Here is a 19,489-nt window from a genome sequence, read left to right as displayed (position 1 = left end):
GAATGAGAGAAGTTGAAATTTAGTAAGAAATAGTAAACATTAGGAAAAAACACATAACTAAGCATTGATCTATATTCCAACTTCAACAGATGGAGATCTACAAACTTAATAGTATGTCTCAAAGAGATTGAGTAGAATTTAGACAAAAAAAAAAAAAAAAAAAAGGAAAAATTTGAGGAAGGAGAATGTAAATAGGTAAAGGGTAAAATGTAACCATGACCATAATAAGTCTGTGGGAATTTCAGGTAACTGACTATGGTATACTGAATAACAGTCCCCAAAAGATGCCCATATCCTAATTCCACAACCTGTGAATTTTACCTTATATAGCAAAATAGACTTGATAGATGTACTTAAGGATCATGAGATGGGTACAGTATCCTGGGTTATCCAGATGATCCTAATAATATAATCACAAGGATCATTTAAAAGGAAATAGGAGATCAGAGTGAGTAGTAGATGTGATGACAAAAGCTTAAGATTGGAGTATGGTGAGGAAGGGGCCACTATCTGAGGAATGCGGGCAGCCCCTAGAAGCTAGAAAAGGCAAGGAAATGGGTTTCCCCTGAGCCTCTAGAAGAAACAGACACCTTAGTGTTACTGATTTTGAACTTCTGACTTTCAGAACTGTAAGAAAATATATTTGCATTGGTTTAAGCCATTAAGTTTGTGGTAATTTGTTATAGCAGCCACAGAAAATGCACACACCCATCAATCTGCCTAGAAAACACAAAGTTGGTCCAGAAAAATAGAGATAAAATCATACAGGTAAGACTAAGAAAGACTGGTAAAGAAAAAAACATTGAACCAACTAGAACACAAAGAAAAAACTAGCATTATGGCATGCAAGTTGGCACTAGGCACAGTCCTTGGTACTTCACCAATGTTTTCTCCATCTAATCCATATACCAAGCTCCATGGAGGTTCACATCTCCATTTCACAAATGAGAATGTAGCGGTTCTGAGAGGTTAAGTAACCTAATATTCACGTGACTAATATGTGGAGGATTCAAGATTTGAACTCAAGTCTGTCTCAACACGTCAAGATGAGGTAGAAAACAAGAATACTATGCCTAACAGTGTGATATAAATATTTAATACATAAAATGATTTCCTATGCACCATTTTGACTAATCATTACAATAATCCTGTAAGGAAGGCAGGGTAGGTATTTTTCATTATCTTTCGTGGATAAATAAACCAAGGTTAAAGTTAATGCGTTGTTCAAAGTCACAGAGCTATAAGTGGCAGAGCCCAGTGCCGCTGACATGAAGTAAGGAGGTGAAGGGAAGCGGATCAGTTCGCACTTCCCACAGGGATCACATGGGAGCTGGAAGATTCTTGTTTTTTTGTTTGTTTGCTTTTATTTATTATATTTTATGTTCTGGGATATATGTGCCATGGTGGTTTGCTGCACCTATCAACCCGTCATCTAGGTTTTAAGCCGCTCATGCATTAGGTATTTGTCCTAATGCTCTCTCTCCCTTTGCCCCCAACCCCCTACATGCCCCACTATAGGATGTTCCCCTCACTGCGTCCAAGGGTCCTCATTGTTCAACTCCCACTTATGAGCGAGAACATGTGGTGTTTGGTTTTCTGCTCCTGGGTTAGTTTGCTGAGAATGATGGTTTCCAGCTCATCCATGTCCCTGCAAAAGACATGAACTCATTCTTTTTTATGGCTGCATAGTATTCCATGGTGTATATGTTCCACATTTTCTTTATCCAGTCTATCATTGATGAGCTTGTGGGTTGGTTCTATGTCTTTGCTATTGTGAATAGTGCTGCAGTAAAGATGTGTGCATGTGTCTTCATAGTGGAATGATTTATAATCCTTGTTTTTAAGATAACTAGTTAATGTATCTTCCAAGTATAAGGTGATGGCAATTCTTTAAAAGAAGAATTGATAGGACTTGGTGACAAATCATAGTACAAATTGATTATGGAGAAGAGAACAAAAAGATTTCTTGGCAGGTATATAAACACGGTGTCTATTTTAAATACATTTAAAGTATTGATCCTAGTCTCACATGTAATAAGAGATGCCTCACAAATATCTGTTGAACTGAAATGTCCATTAAGAAATTGTAGGACCAAAACTTGGGAGAAAGAGACAGACATCTTTGACCTATATTTTTAAGGACAGTAACAATAAAAATGAAAGTTAATGTTGTAAGAATCGATGAACTTTCTGAGAGAGAGTAGCTACAGAGAAGACAGTCTGCCTCACAAGACAGCACAATTCTCCTGGGTTTAAAACTCCTGTGTGGGCTGGGCATGTTGGCTCACGCCTGTAATCCCAGCACTTTGAGAGGCCAAGGTAGGTGGATCACCTGAGTTCAGGAGTTCAAGACTAGCCTGGCCAACATGGTGAAATCCCATCTCTACCCAAAACACAAAATTAGCCAGGCATGGTGGTGGGCGCCTGTAATCCCAGCTACTTGGGAGCCTGAGAAGGAGAATTGCTTGAACCCGGGAGGCAGAGGTTGCAGTGAGGCGAGATTACCCCACTGCACTCCAGCCTTGGTGACAGAGTGAGACTCCATCTCAAAAAAAAAAAAAGAAAAGAAAAAAACATAAAACTCCTGTGCATTCAAGAGACCCCTATTAAAATGCAAAGCATCTAGTGAGCTAACAAAGGTTCAAACAGTACCAGCCAACACTTCAGAGAGACTGTTTTTTACTGAAATAGGCCACCTAACAATGTCAAGGCAGCGAAAGAAGCTTCTGGGCAGTAAGTGTGTGAATGATGAAAGGAAGATGAATGGGAGGTAGGAAGGTGGGAAAAACAGACTGAAGTAGTTTCTCATTTCTACCTAGGACCAGTCTTGCTCTTAAGTATAATGAATACCAGGTAATCTTATCAACATTTCTATGATAACTACTAGCCTAGTTTATTTTAGTCAACACTCAGCTCTGCTTAGAATGTCAACTATATTTTTAAGAAGCAATGAATTCTTTTGCAATTTGAAATGTATAGATAGGTTAACATGCTAGTATTTTGGAATGTAGACATTGGCCTGGCCTTGAGAATAAGAGCATTTTCCATTTTCCAGATGTTTAGCCCGTGTCCCCTGCTGTGTGTTGGCATGTGTCACAACCCTGCAGCATGTGAGTGAGTGGTGACCACACTCATTTACAGGAGTCCAGACTCTGACTGGATGATGGTCTGAGGTTGCATGACTGGTAGTCATGGACTTGGGACAGATCTATCTGATTTCAAAGTCTCCATCATACTGTCTTCAACAGTGTGGCTATTTTTGTGTTTGAAATAAGTTGGAATTCACAGAAATAAATAAGAGACTACAATACATTTCTAAACCTTCCAGCAGCTGCTATCCAGCCTAGCATATCATAGGTACCTGTTTTGTCTTATAGAATTGAATAGGTAAACTTCTGACTGATTTTAAGCCTGTCCTGACTGTTTTGTGATAACAAGCTACCCAAAATGGTTTAGTTAAATGAAACTTTAACACAAATCCTCATCTGGAAAAATGTACAAAGTTAACGATTCAACAGTAATCGTTATTGAAGTAATTTATAAGAAAATATTGCCTGATAGGTTATCTAACAAGAGAGAGGCTCAACACCTCTTTGGTGGGCTACATGCCAGGCATGGTGACTCATGCCTGTAATCCCAGCACTTTGGGAGGCCAAGGCAGGCGGATCACCTGAGGTCAGGAGTTTGAGACCAGCCTGACCAGCACGGAGAAACTCTGTCTCTGCTAAAACTATAAAATTAGTCAGGCATGGTGGCGCATGCCTGTAATCCCAGCTACTTGGGAGGATTAGGCAGGAGAATCGCTTGAACCTGGGAGGTGGAGGTTATAGTGAGCCGAGATGGTGCCATTGCACTCCAGCCTGGGCAACAAGAGCGAAATTCCATCTCAAAAAATAAAGAATATGGTTATTATTATTTAGTATTTGTACAATCCAAAAATACATATGTATTTGGTAAGAACAAAATATTTGCTCAATGCTCCACACAGTTCCAGCCTAAACTAGGAAAACAAAATATATTAGGACCAAGATACAATACCCAAGGGGGTAGTCGAATGTCAGAGGTGTAGGACTAATTATTATTTATTTATTTTTCTGGCTCTGCTGTGGGAACCTTGGTCTTGACTCCTCTGAGTTCCAGAATCACAATCTTCAGGAAGAGATTCCAGCCACACCTCTTGTCCTAATCCCTAATCTTAGCTCAGGAAACCAATAAGCTTCAAATGTACATACCAGGATGTTTTCCTAACCCTCAGCAAGGACTCAACCATGAGAGTGTTGTTCACAAGGAGGGCCACGTCCCTCCTATGTTCTTTTTCTGGCTTAATACATCTGCCAAGGTGTCAATATAGTCCCAGGATGAGCTTATTCTTGAGAACTAAATATGTTCTTCATTTTAACGTAAAGTTAGAATTCTCTATTCATGAATCAAAAAAAGAGACGTGAAGTTATCAGCCATGCTCAGATGACCAAGGGAACTGGGAAGGGTATTATAAACAAAACAAAAGGGAAAAAAACTATTTTAAGGAATCACAACAGTAGAAAAAGTGCCTTGCTTTTTTCTCAGAAGGTAACATTTCTCAAGCAGAAAAAAAAAAATAATAATAGTCACTATACCTCCCAAAAATAACATTTAAAATCTTGCTAGCAATAAAAGAAGTCACTATCTCCTATTAGTTTATAAACCATAAAATAGACTTTATGTCTGAAGCCTGAAAAACAGAATAAAAGCTATATTTCAACATTAGTCTTGCATTTGTTAAAAGAGGCAATACTTTTAAAATAATGAACCACTGGCATTTAAGTGTTTCTACAATGTTCTAAAAATGTACTCTGAATATTTTAGAGGAAAAGATGATTGGTAGGGCTACACCTTCTAATGCAAAACATATGTGCTTTTAAAATAAACTTGGATTTTAAATTTTTAAAATTTTATTTCTGTCTTGTCTAGATTTAGCTTTATGAGTAATTTCACTTTTGCAATATTAACTCTTCTTTTTGAAACCAGTTTGTCAACTGCTTTCGAGTTTTTAAAAATGCAACTAAAATTTTAAGCTTAAAACCTCAAATCTGTAAAATTCACTGATTTTTTTTTACAACTCAGAAATGTGGCCTAGTATGATATTCACTCTTTAAATTCCTAACTTTAGAAAAATATTCTGTAATGTAGTCCTATATACCACCACACACATACACTCATATACACATGCATATATATCTCCAATTTCTATTTTATTATATAGTGTGTATATATATGTAAACACATATATAAACATATTTTTTTCTGACAAATCTCTTTAATAATGCCCTAGAAATAAAATCAAATAATAGATTTATTGAGCAGTGATACAAATAGTTCCAATGAAAAGAAATTACTCCAAATAATTTTTCCCATTTGCATTACTGATATGTAAATTTGATATTTACCTTTATATGAACAAGAAATCTAATTCTGGCCAGGTGATTATCAACCTGGTAATAAATCAAAATTACACACATGGAAGAGGGAGAGATATTACAAACCATGTTCAAAACCAATTATAGTATAATAAACCTTTCTATATGTTGGCAACCAGCTTATATTTTGATCAAGATTTTGCTTAACAGATCTTTTGAAATACCACTTTTCATTATGTTTTAACATTCTCTCTCTGTGCATGTATGTGTGTGTGTATATATATACACTATTATATATAGTATATAATAGTATGTATATGTGTGTACGTGTATATGTACATACACACATACACATATACACACACATACTCTTCTAACTAAGATCTCAGTGAATAAAGAAGTTGACAGCTAATTTGTTAGTTAATTACTTAGGAAAAGAGATGTAGAGCAGTAAACACAAACTTCTATTTTTTCAGTTATTAGGAGTCATGTTTGAAACAGAGACAGAAATTAATATTTGATTTAAACATATTGATGTTATAGTCTCAAAATAAATAAAAAATTTCAAGAGGCTCAGTTTATCATTTAAAGTGTGTGATAATTTTTAGTAGAGACCCAAATGCTGTTGTGTATTGATAAAGAAAAAGAAACATATGTTAATATAATAATAACAGATTTTCATTTTCTCCTATGGTGACAGAAAAATCTAAAGTGACTTTTCCCTGTCACTTTGAATAATAAACTAATCCTGGAATGTTGGAGGGAGAATTTAGCACAACATGTTAAGGAAATGCAGATGGAACTGATGTTTTATTAGATGTGCTAAAAATATCTTTATGCTAGGAACTCCTTTCTTATCAAACACCACGGGGGGCCAGTTTCTCATCCTATGAACACCAGTGTGCTTTGTGGGAAACAGCCTGTTCCCTTTATATTTAAAACTTGTATTGTGCTTTATCTGGAAACCTGAACAAAAAGTGTTGCTAAATTAGGAGATACATGACATCTTCTCTCGTTGACATAGAGACCATGACTGTGATAAATATGGGCTAATATATTTTGAAGAAAAACAAATAGTCACAGGGGAAAAGTTTATACTCTCTTGGAGGAGAAAGGAAATAATTTCTAAACTTAAATATTTTGTAGGATAAACAATCACAAATCTTACCAAAGGTGATCTAGTAAGAACACTTTTTTTTTCCTTGTGCAAAGAAGATTATAATCCTTATTTAACCTGAAAGGAAACTTTAGTTTTACCTTATAAAATAAGATAGAAATCTCTAGGGCAGGACACTGGCTGCCTCATCAGTTATTATAAATTTTATAAGAAATGACTCTCAAACTGTAGAGCATGAAATTAAGCAAAAACATTCTGCATATAAGAAGAGCATTCTTAGACCTTGCCCTTAAAGCAGATCTGTTATCATTCTAGATTTATCAGTGATGAAATTGGACACACTCGATTTTCATCCCACTGGTAATATTTGCAGTCAGCATGAATAGACTTTCTGAGTGCAGTTTTCAACTCCTGGCATAACAGTATCCTTCTTCCAAACTATTCCATAAATCACAGAAAAGTATCTCCTCATTTATTTGGGATGAGTTTTAATTCAGAAACAATTCATGGCAATATTCTAAGAGATTGACTGAATTTGGTTTCCCAACTGAAAAAGGAATCAACTATTTATTATTATTTAATGAAGCTTTGAAGAAGGAAGTCAATTATTCTTCAGTGCAGGTCAGTATTTCTTTTGAAATATTAGAAATTGAAGAATAGTAACAATACCTTAATCTTATCAGACACCATTATTCTATGTACTTCTCGTTATTAACTCCTCAAAGTGCCATAATAACAAGATAAAGTAGGTACCATGAGTATCACCATTTAACAGATGAGGAAAATGAAGCAACCTGACCAATATTACATGAAGAACTCTGTGGAAAAGTCAGCTTTTGAAACCAAACGGTTAGGCTCAAACATCTATTCTCACAACCACTGTGCTAGTACATCTATGGCCGTTTCAAAGGCAATTGCTTATTTTCCTACCTTGTTGATGACATAATATTTTTGCTGTAAAGCAATGGTTGCTCATTTTATTTTTCAAAACGTTTTAGTGGAGTGCAAAGCCTGTGTTCCTCTTCTTTTATTTTATGACTCTGTGTTTCTTTTTTTCAATTGGATGTGATTTTTAAAATAATAAATGTTTTTTACACTCCAAAAAGAATATGGAGTGAACTAGTGGGATCATACATAAATATTTGCATGATTTTCAATTTTTATATGGCAGTTATCTTACTTTTATAATAAGATTTTGCAGGTTGTAAGCTCAGAATTTCATGCTGAAAAATGAGAAAAATCCAAGTTCTTGTCATTTCCAATCATCACAATTTGTTTCTTTCTCTTTATAACAGTCACTCCTGTACTGACATGAGTTTTGGATAATATTTTTATTTATTTCAAGCGATGTACAAAGGGGACTCCTGCATTTTCCCTGTTCCCTGAAGAGATTAAGAACATCTGAGTGGAGACAAACAGGAAAATATATTGTTGTGGAACTTTGCCTAGGCTTGATGAGAAGGAGGAAAGAGCTCTTAGAGCTAAAACTAATCAGTAACTGTGGTTTCTCCAAACATGGAAGAATTTTCCATCAACAGTCACAATGGGGGAGTGTCTAGTTGGACCATGATGGAAGGTGGATGTGAGTAAAATCGGATTATTTATTTATTATTTAAATGTAGAGACTTGACTTTAGTAGCATTTTGGGTGCTATAGGTATACATAATTCGGTGATCTAAATTAAAGTATTATCCAATAAAAATTATACCTATTATTGTCATCCCTTCTACTGAAAATTCAAAAGAGAAAAAGAAAAGGAGAGGGGAATATGTTTGTGCTCTAATATTATGATTGTAAGAAACTGTTCCAAATATTTCCAGTAGATAGACTATTATCTAGTTTTTCTGATGTTTGTGCTGTTTAAATTCAGCAGAAAATAGCCTTTGCAAGTATATAAATAGACAATGACATTTCAGGCATAATAGGCATGCCTAGTAGTGGCTTTTGTTTTGTTTTGTTTTTCTCTGAAAATAATCTTCTATAGTTACTTTATGTAGCTACTATGAAACAGAAGATCCTCCATTTACCCCACTGGATAAATTTGAAAAGATCCCATTCCACCATCCTCTTTCATCCCTACCTGTCCCAAACTGTAGATGGCAGTTTTGTCATCATACCACCTGAATTAACCTATTAGAGAGAATAGAGAGCCTTAAATGTACATGTTTTATCACAGTTGTGCACACCCATTGTTGTGATGTTCTGCTCATGTTCTTCTGAGTTTCCTTAGTGATCTGGGGAGTTTGGATGATGTAGCTGCAATGACAGAAAAGGACACTGTCCATCGTGGCCTTAAACAGACATAATCCATTCCCTGTGGCAGAACCTTATCATTCAGTCTGGACTGGAATCCAGTTGGCACTCATCGTCCCCCTGTCCTGCCTTGGCAGGGATTGCAGTACACTAGTGATGACCCAGAAGCCACACTGAGGGGAGTAGTGCTAATTCGACTCTCATGGACACCCATCTGTGGTGTATCATTGGTGTTTGGTGGCTTTTGGAAATTCCAATATATAGCACAGTCGTTTCTGTTCCTAAGAGGAGGAGACTCTCCAACTTAGCAAGAGTATAATGAAAAAGTGGGAGTGAGCAACCATTAAAGTTGTGATAGCTTCTGTTGGGCACCTAGAAACAAAGTCTAAAGATGAGAAAAGATCAATAAGCCCTGTGGTAGAATCATATGAAAACCTTACTTTGGGATATTTTTGTGCTTTTTAATGATTTCTGACTTTTAAATTTACTTTTCCAAAGCTACCATTCTTTCTCAGGCTCCAAACCACACTGAGAAGCAAGATTTAGGGGCACTGACCATGCATCTGATAAGTCATTACTTCAGGAAACATGTACTAAGCCCTTTTATGTGACAGGCACCGGAGTAAGGAAAATGGGCAAATAGCACTTGCTTCAAGGAGAGAACAGCAACATGTCAGAAAGCCAAATTGAATTAAAGAGAGAAAATTAAATTTCTCATTTACCAGCTGCGACAATAACCTACAAATAAATTTACTGATCAATAAGGGATGTACTTTCAGGTAAGTTTTCAAACCCAGCAAGCAGTAGAACACTAACCAATACTGAAATAAAGCCAAAGGCTAACTGCAGAGCCACCAATTTTATTTTCTAATCAGATAATATTTCAGGGTTGTAGCCTTCTCGAAAACCTTTAAACATTAGCCTAATACTTAAATATATGCTTTGCCTGGGAGTTAATACTAGGCATGAATAAAATTACTTTTTATAGGAAAAAAAATGACAGGTAACAAACATATATTTATGGTATATAATTTATATACACATACATTCTGAATATGTATACAATGTGTTTGTGCATATATAAACTTTCCTTAGAATTCCTTAGTAATTATGAATATGGTAATTGTTACCGTGAGTGTCAGAGAGGTATCTAATAGGCTGATTCCAAATGAGTGTGACTAGACTACAATTTCAGGGGCTCTGGGAAATACTATCTTTTAATCAAGCATTCTTTGTGAATATGCAGATAGTTTCTGATGTTCAACAAAATAAAATTATCTTTAAGAGATTTTAAAATATAAAAACATGTTTTACAATACTTAGACTTACACACTCGAGCTTAAAATGCTGCACACTTTCAGAAAGTGCCACAATCCCAATTTCCGAAGTTGATCTGTGTCTGGGAGAACGCCACTCCTTTTCACACGATGTGCAGGGGGAGGAAGGGGAGGAGCAGGACACTGATCAAAGTGCAACACACGTACGCTCATTTCCTTTCCGCCCAGCATTGGGTACCACTTTGGGGTGTGCAGATCCAGGTGAGGCACCACTCCATCCCAGGTCTGATGGATACCCAGCCCCAACGGTCACCACCTCCTGCCCACCTGCCCTGGGAATGCCCCAAAAGGGCTGTGAAGGCCTTCTAAAAATGGGTTGAGCATTTTGTCCCGAAGCAGTAGGAGGCAGGAAATTCCTTGCTACCACACTGGGATTCATGCGGATCGGATCCAAACCTCCCTGGATGAGCACCCGAATCTGAGGGTTTGTGCCCTGGAGCATCCCAGAGAGCCTTGAACTCTAGCAGTGACCTCCACAGTGTATCAGTGTGCCAGCTGTCATTGTGTGGTCTCCCAGTAGCTTTCAGCACAATTTTCTCACAATAGCATAGAGCCTGAAACTCATGAAACTGGGCAACAATTAAAGCTCACCCTGAAGAACTAAGGTGGCACAGGGGCCAGTGCTAGTGGCTGCACAGAGCGACATCTCTGCGTCCCTCTCTCAGCTCATCTTCCCAAGGAAGAGAGATCCTGGTATCTCTCCACAAAGAACAGTTTCCATTCCTATCTGATGTGGTAACATTTGTTCCACACTTAGCATTTCAAATCTAAATTGCTCAGTCCCATATAAGATATCCTTGATTGACAGGAAGACTCAGATGTACTGTTAGCTGAAGCTCAGCCAGGAGCCACAGATTTCGAGGCCAGACTGCAGGAACTCAATCCCAGGACTCTTATATACCATCCCAGAAGAACTCTGGAAGGACTTGGAGAACACAAATGACTTCTGCAGGTGTACCACAACAATGCCTCCTACTTTATGTGTTAGCTCTTATCTCAGTGTCAACTTGATAACAATGGTAATAAAGGAAGTAAACACTTAGCTGGTATTTACTAGGTGCCAGGCCATTGTAAAAGTTTATTTCTTTGGTTTATTGAATTCTCATGTACAAGATGACAGGTACATTTTCTACCATACCCACTTTACAAGTAAGAAAACTGAGGCCCATTTCTCAAAATGTTTTGGAGAAAACAGTGCTCAGAGAATATGGATTCCTCTGAACAACTAAAGCAGATGCAGCCTCTTTTTAGAAGTTTTCTGAAGATCCTTATTCACTGGGCAAGACATACCACATCCTCTTGTGTACCACCCCAAATTTTAAGAGCTTTTCCCAAAAGTCTATTTTTTCAGGTCACAATGTTCTTTATTGTTCCTAGAGTTTATATTATAGCAGCAGCAGTGAAAGGATTGTCCTCTGGTTCATTCCCAAAATCCCAAACGAAAAGCACAACTTTTTTGTTCTGACGTCATAAAGTGCCCCAGAAGGGCACTTTACATGTCATAAAATGCCTCTGAAGTGCCCCAGGCTCTCATTTCCTTTATACCCCCGCCCACGCCAGCCAAATTTAAACTGTTGTCTCAGCCTTATAATTTTATTTAACATTCTATTATAGTATTTTACTATTGCAAGAGAGTAATGTTGTTTTATAAATATTTATTAATAATCTGTGCTGAGCCAGACAATTAGACAACACAAGGAACGCGAACCAGACAGGTAAACGTTCACATACTCCCAAAGTTTTTTCATCTGGTGGGAGACTCAGACATTTAACAGATAATACAGCACACAAATGTGCTAGGAAAGGAGTAGTAGCAACCACGGGGAAAAGACATGTTTACAAAGATGATTTCTACGTTGAAACAATACAGTTGGCGAGAATATTGTCAGGTGAGGAGGCTAAGATGTGGAGGCTGGAGGTAAGAGCTGGGTGGAAGGATGAAGCACTTAGGCAAGCAGAACATCATGTTCAGGGTCAGGAAAGTAGAGCATGAAGCACAGGTGAGGAAAGCAGCACCGTCTGGCTGAAGATAGAATTCATTCAAGAAATGAGATTGGAGAGGAAAGCAGGAGTGTATAACAAGGATGGTAAGCCACTTTAGGGAGCTGGCACTTTATCCTTGGGGCAATGTGGAATCACTGAATGATTTTAGGCAGAGAGTGATGGGATTTGAGTTATATGTTAGAAAGATCACTGTCTGAAATAATGCAGTCAATTCAAAGAGAATATTCTAAAGTCAGAGACCTGTTTGAAAGGCTACTAGAGTTGTGCAGGCCATTTTTGCAAGGACCTAAACAAGGATTGTGGGCGTATGAATAGAGAGAGAAGTGGTTGCTTCCCAGAGCTATTTAGGACATAGCCTCTTTGGGAAATTGTGATCAGCGGTATATTGGGCAACAGGGTCTGTTGCTGAATGCCGTTAACGAAAGTAGGGGCACAGGAGGAGAGCAAGTTGGGAGGAAGATAAAAATCAATGAGTTCATACTAGGTATTTCAATTTTTAGCTGGAGTATCCAATTGCAGATGTCAAGTTAAAAGAAAATATATATGCATACCTAGAGTTCAAGGAATGATCTGAGATGGATTTATAGTTTAGGAGTCAATAGCAGATTTAAACTGTAACCCATAGGAGAATATATGATTGTTTAAAGAAAATACAGAGAGTAAGAAAACTAAGAAGACCCAATAAAGGCCCCCTCCCACTCATTATCTCCTGTATATTCATTCATTTATCTCATATTTATTGAGTGCAATTATTAGGTGAGTTGCTATGGAAGGAAAGCAATATATTCTATAAGAGAAACTGAGAACCAGAGAGGCTAAATAGCTTAAAAAGTATGTGTAAAAACTGGGACTAGTTCTCTTTCCTAGTTGAAAGATATTTCTATTACATCCATTTACTTCTAGTTTAAATTAGACGTGCTTTTCAGAACTAGTGGAAGTTCAAAATCCTCACTTCTCAATTCCTTGCCCTTTCACTCCTGTATTTTCATTGTTCTTACATTTGCTTTAATATCATGAATTTGCCACTGTCAGTAGGCAGCATAATGCTCCTGAGATAATATATGTTATGGACACATATCCTAAATCAAACTATCCTTTATTCCTAACAGTCTACTTTGTTTACAAAAATTCAATGGTATCCTTTATACAAATAAACAGAGAAGTTTGTTTATAGTTCTTCTAGAAAACAAAAGGATCCATACTTCCTACTGCAGCCTTGTAAATAAATAATGGAGCTGGGTTTGTCTCAGTTCCCATCCCACTGCTTCCAGATAAATTCCTCCTGGTGACCTAAACAGGCCCTTTCTTCTGTGGCCCCAGTGTGGAGAAGATCACTTGCTGCATTTATGTTTATGGCTCCTACTCCTCAAAAACCCATTACATCAAGACAACACAGATCACACTGTATTCCAAGCTCCTACTTTCTTGCTTGAGTTTAATTTAGCACCAGTTTGGTGTGTTATGATTCTGTAAGAAGTTTTAATAGTATCTCTTTATTTGCTACAAGTTTAAACACAATATTAACAAGTTATTTTCTTTCACACTATCCTTCATTTCGCTCAATTGTTCCAGTTTATTATTATTGTCCCTTGGGAAGTAATTGTGCTATTTCTGTTCCTACTCCTTAATATGACTTCTGTAATTATTCTGATTATTATTCAGCATAATTCTGGGTGTCCTAATTAGTCACATCTCTTCAATTTGTCATCCTGTATTGTTATTGTTTAACTCCTCTAGAATAAAGACTGCCTTATTTTGTGTACCTAACATCTAGCACTGTGCCCAGCCAGCATACAAGAGGCATGCAATAAATTACTATTTTGTGCCTTATTTTGTGTGCCTAGCATCTAGCACTGTGCCCAGCATACAAGAGGAATGCAATAAATGATTATTCAGTAAAGAAATGCATGAAGGAATGGGTGAAGACACTGCTTGATCATTATGATTTGGCTAGATTATCTTTGGATCAATGTTATTCAAAATTCAAAAAATACTCATACTTAGAGGTATAATGGCAATAAATTAAATCACTTGGCTAAATTAAAATAACTTTAAAAATCATAAAATTTATAGGAATAAATATAGTGAAAGATGTATGAGACAGCTACAAAGAAAACTACAAAATGTACTGACAGAAATTGAGAAAGATTTAAATAATGAGATATACCATGTTCATGAATTGGAAGGTTTAATATTTTAACAATATCAGTTCTTCCTAAATTAACTTATAAATTTGATGTAATCCTCCCAACCAAAATTCCAGAAGGTATTTCTATGGAAATTAATAAGCTAATTTTAAAACGGTTTGAAAATGCAAAAGACCAAGAATAGCCCTGGACAAAGATTACTGTTAATACAAGAAGTCAAGCCAGTCACATATGAAGCTATTATATTTAAGAAAGTTTGCTATAGACTCAAGGATAAAAATATAGATCAGTGAAAAATAAGCGCGCATTCAGAAACTGACCATTATTAGAACTCTCACCTGATTTATGACAAAAGTGACACTGCAGTGCAGCAAGGAAGGATGGCCTTTTTACATAAATGATTTGGGGTCAGCTGAATTTTACATGGAAAAAGTGAATCATGACCCCTTCCCAAGCCTCACACAATACACAAAAATCAGTTGTAGATGTACAGGAGATCTAAATGTAAAAGTAAAATAATAAAGCTGTTGTTAAAAAAGTAAAAAACCTTCGTAACTTAAAACTAAGCAAAGGTTACTTAAATAAGGTTAAAAATGTACTAGCCATAAAAGAAAAAGTTATAAATTAAACTTCCCTGTTAAAATCACTTATATTAATCAGAACATGACTAAGGATTGAAAAGGAAATAAATCAACTAGCAGAAGATGTTTGCTAGGTATCTATTCAACAAAGAATATTTTATTTCCAGGATTATGAGAACTTCCACAAATCAATCAGAAAATGGCAGACAATTAAATTTTTTAATTAGCCAAGAGTTTTGGACAGACATTTTACAAATGAGGATATCCAAGCCACTAATAAATATGTGAAAGATATTCAGTTTCAGTAATCATCAAAGAAATGCTAATTAAATCATAGTGATATGCCATGTACATACACACCAGAATGGCTAAAATGAGAAAGACAATGCCATATTTAGCAATATTATGAAGTAACTGGAACCCTAGACAATGACAGTTTTCCAGATTGGTTGAACTGATTTGCATTTCCAACAACAATGCAAATCAGTTCAACCAATCTGGAAAACTCTCAGTGTCTATTAAAGCCGAATGTACTGAAATGCAGTGACCTAGCATTTATTACTTAAGAACATAAACCACAGAAAGGCCATTACAGATTGAATTGTGTCCTACCAAAATTCATATGTTGAAATCCTAACCACTAATCTGACTGTGTTTATTTGGTGGCAGAGGCCTGAAGAAGGTCATCAGGATTAAGTGAAGTAAAAAGGATAGAGCCATAATTCAATAAGAATGATGTAATTATAAGAAGAGAAAGAGACACCAGAGCACAGAGGCAAGACGGTATGAGGACACAATGGGAAAGTGGCATCTGCAACTAAGGAGAGAGGCTTCTGGATAAACCAAATTTGCTGACCTCTTAACCTTGGACATCCAGACTCTAGAACAGTGAAAAAATTAATTTCTGTTGTTTAAACTACACAGTCTTTGCAACTTTGTTATGGCAGCCCTAGTAGACTGTCAGAAATGCATTCAGATGTTCACAAAAATAAACGTACAGAATGTTCCTAGCAACATTCTTGCATTTGGTTATTCTGAGAATAACCAAAGCGTAAAAACAGTCCAGATGCCCATCAAGTGTAGATCATATAAATATGTTTATTTATTCCAAACAATGTAATTTGGCAATGAAAACTAACAGATTACAGCTAGGCACAGCAACATGAATAAATCACAAATACAATGTTGAACCAAAGAGCCTAAGTACAGATTAGTATGTATTGAATGATTCTATTCATATAAAGTTATGATGAATCAGCCAGAATGAATCTGCTATGTTAGAAATCAGGAACCAGGAGACTGGTTACCCTTGGGGGTCAGTAACAAAAAGGGAGTGAAAAGGGGCTTTCTGAGATGTTGCTAATATCCTGATTCTCAATTTCCGTGAATGCTGGTTATGTGCATATGTGTCTTTTGTGAAAAGTCACAGCACCATCACTTATGCAGCTTTTTGTATGTATATTAAACTTCAATAACAACAAGCAAGTGATAGATCTGGGACGAAAACCCAGGTTTTGAGGCTCCAAATCTCTCGACTTCTCATTACATTGTTTAAATGGTTTTATATTCCAATTATATCAGGTAGTTTTAGATATGTGTATCTAATCCTTTCCCATCATCGATACCAACAACTCTTGTCTTAAAGATCTAGAACTTTTGCCATGACTAAATAGCTCCCAGTAATAAGGTTCTCTTTACTGAGCTACCCCTTCCTTTTCTTTTCAGAACATTTTTTATTCTCTTTAATTCAGAGAGTTGGTGGCTTCCATATTTATTGTTTTCTCTCATGAAGCTTAGAAGCTGGCAGGGTTTTTCTGCTCAGAAAATGCCCTGCATGCTTACACTGACTGGAAATTTCCCATGCTGAGTCATGCTGGGAATATGGAAAAGCCCCTGGCTTTGAAAGTTCCCAGAAACCATTTAATCTTCAGTTCATCAAACGCACCCAGATTCTAATTATGGCAAGACGCAGTACATGGATTTTCACTTCTTACTTTTAACTCATAGCTTTTCATTTAAATCTCCCAAGTATTTACTCTTTCACCTAATTTTTTTAAATCTAACCCCTTTTTTTCCGCATGATGAAATCAACTGAGACGTGTTTCTGAAGTGTGGCACAAGCCATAGGAAGGGCCCTCAATTCCATGGATTTTCTATTTATTAATTTAAAATTAATTAAACCTACAAAGTATTCATGTTAAAGACTTTAATATATTTTCATTCCTTATCAACAGTTCTAATTGACATTTTTGTCCATTTCTAGGTGTACATTATCTTATGATAAAATAACTTTATTTTACCATGAAATAAATATAATTGAAGAAAGAAACATAACCAAAACTCTTGGAGAGTAAAAAATATATACAGGTCATTTTTACCCCTTCTCTGCTATTATAACACCTCCCATTATCAGTTCTATAAAAGAACAATTCCAAACCTCAGAGTGTGCTGAGTCAGTTTATCTGCTTCTCTGCCACTTTCTTACAGTATTTTTTGGACAACAATCATATCCACCTCTCTGTCACACTAGCAGGAAAGATATTTATTTCCACATATCCCCTCCAGTTTTCTGCACATCTAGCTTCCTGTTCCCCTCTCCAAAAGCTGCTGCTAGCAGTCACATTTTTTTTCTGCTGATCAAAGAAGAAAAGCAAAATCCATCTCTCCTTCTCTCTCTCTCTCCCTCCTTAAATCTCTTTTTCCCACTTAACTTTTGGAAAAACAATTGCACAAGAAATTAGAAAACCCCAAACATATAATATGTTCAAATTTCAACAAAATTTATAAAAGATACATCTTTTTATTTGTGCCTCAGGATGCACAGAAAATAATGGATTTTCATATCGAAAAAATGAATTTCAATGTTTCAAGAAAAAAAATGTAGCTGGACCAAGCCTTATCAAGCCATGGATGTGATCCCTTTACTCTTGACAATCAAGGACTCTAATCAAGGTCTTTTACTTCTAACTCATCCTAAAATACATTTCAGCTCATAGTTCCAAAATTCAGCCTCTTGAACCACTTTTCCTACACTTAAACCTCATTCCCTATCTCATTTTTCATGACTTTCTTTGCTGTAAAGCTCATGGATTAAATTACCATATTGCTTCCCCTTACAATTTATATCAACAGGTATTCATTTTCTTAATGAATCATCAACTATTTATCAAGAGCCTATCACGTACCAGGCATTGTTTTAGGTGCTGGGGCTACAGATATGAAGAAGACAATTAATAAGAAGTTGCACTAATAAATATATAACACAATACCAAAAAGTAATGTAACTACCAACAACGACCTATATGAAAAGGAAATTACGATAATCCCATTTACGATAGCCTCGAAAATAGTAAAATACTTTGGAATACATCTAACCATGGAGGTGGAAAATTTGTACACTGAAAACTATAAAACATTGATTAAAGAAGTTAAGGCAGGCACAAATAAATAGAAAGACATCCTGTGTTCATGGATTGGATGAATCACTATTGTTAAAACATCCATATGACTCAAAATAATCTATAGATTCAATGAAACCCCTGTCAAAATCTCAAAGATTGTTTATTACAGAAGTAGTAAAAAAAAAAAAAGCTCTAAAATTCATATGGAACTCCAAAAGACTCCAAACATCCAAATAAATCTTGAGCAAAAAGAACAAAGCTGGAGGCATCACACTTCCTGATTTCAATATGTATTACAAAGCTGCTGTAACCAAAACCGTATGGCACTGGCATAAAAATACAGACCAATGAAATAAAACAGAGACCCCAGAAATAAGCCCACATATGTATAGTCAACTGATTTTCTACAGAGTGCCAAGAATATACAAGGGGGAAAGGGTAGTCTTTCAATAAATGGAGTTGGCAAAACTGGATATCCATCTGCAGAAGAATGAAATGGGATGCTTATCTTTCACCATACACAAAAATTAACCAAAATCAATTACAGATGTGATGTAAAATTTAGTACCATAAAACACCTAGAAGAAAATGTAAGGGAAAAACTTCTCAACATGGGTTTTGACAAATATTATTTCTTAAATAGGGCACCAAAAGAACAGGCAACAATAGCAAAAATAGTGGTGGGACTGTAACGAATTTTTTAAACTTCTACATAGCAAAGAAAATAATCAACAGAGTGAAAAGGCAAACTATGGAATGGTAAAAGATATTTGCAAACCATATATCTGATCCAAACTATATAAAGAATTTCTGCAACTTGAGAGCAAAAGTAAGTAATTTGATTAGAACATTGGAAAAGAAATCAAGTAGACATATCCCACAAAAGGACATACAAATGCCAACAGATAATATAAAAACATGCTCAATATCATTAATCACCAGGGAAATGCAAATTGAAACCACAAACAGGTATCAACTCACATTGGTTAGAATGGCTGTTGTCCAGAAAACAAAAGATAACAAGTGTTGGTGAGGTTGTGGAGAAATTAGAATCCTCGTATACTGTTAATAGGAATGTAAAATTGTACTGCTGCTATGGAAAACAGTATGGCAATTTCTCAAAAAACTAAAAATAGAATTACCATATGATCCAGCAGTCCAACTTCTGGAGATACATATAGATAGATAGATAGATATAGATATAGATATGTATGTGTTTATATATAGCAACTGAAATCAGGATCCTGAAGACA

General features: G+C 36.0%; 1 long non-coding RNA gene across 1 annotated transcript; it reads left to right on the top strand.

The window, feature by feature from the left end:
* The first annotated feature begins 2,694 nt into the window (after positions 1-2,694).
* LOC106994330 (uncharacterized) lies at positions 2,695-17,706 on the top strand. Its single transcript, XR_001440879.3, has 3 exons — positions 2,695-2,853; positions 7,859-8,095; positions 15,505-17,706. It is a non-coding gene; the product is annotated as an uncharacterized LOC106994330 (long non-coding RNA).
* The last annotated feature ends 1,783 nt before the right edge of the window (positions 17,707-19,489 follow it).

Source organism: Macaca mulatta, chromosome 17 (assembly GCF_049350105.2).
Source record: "Macaca mulatta isolate MMU2019108-1 chromosome 17, T2T-MMU8v2.0, whole genome shotgun sequence".
In the NCBI taxonomy this organism is placed as follows: Eukaryota; Metazoa; Chordata; class Mammalia; order Primates; family Cercopithecidae; genus Macaca; species Macaca mulatta.
This window is presented reverse-complemented; position numbering and strand designations above follow the sequence as displayed.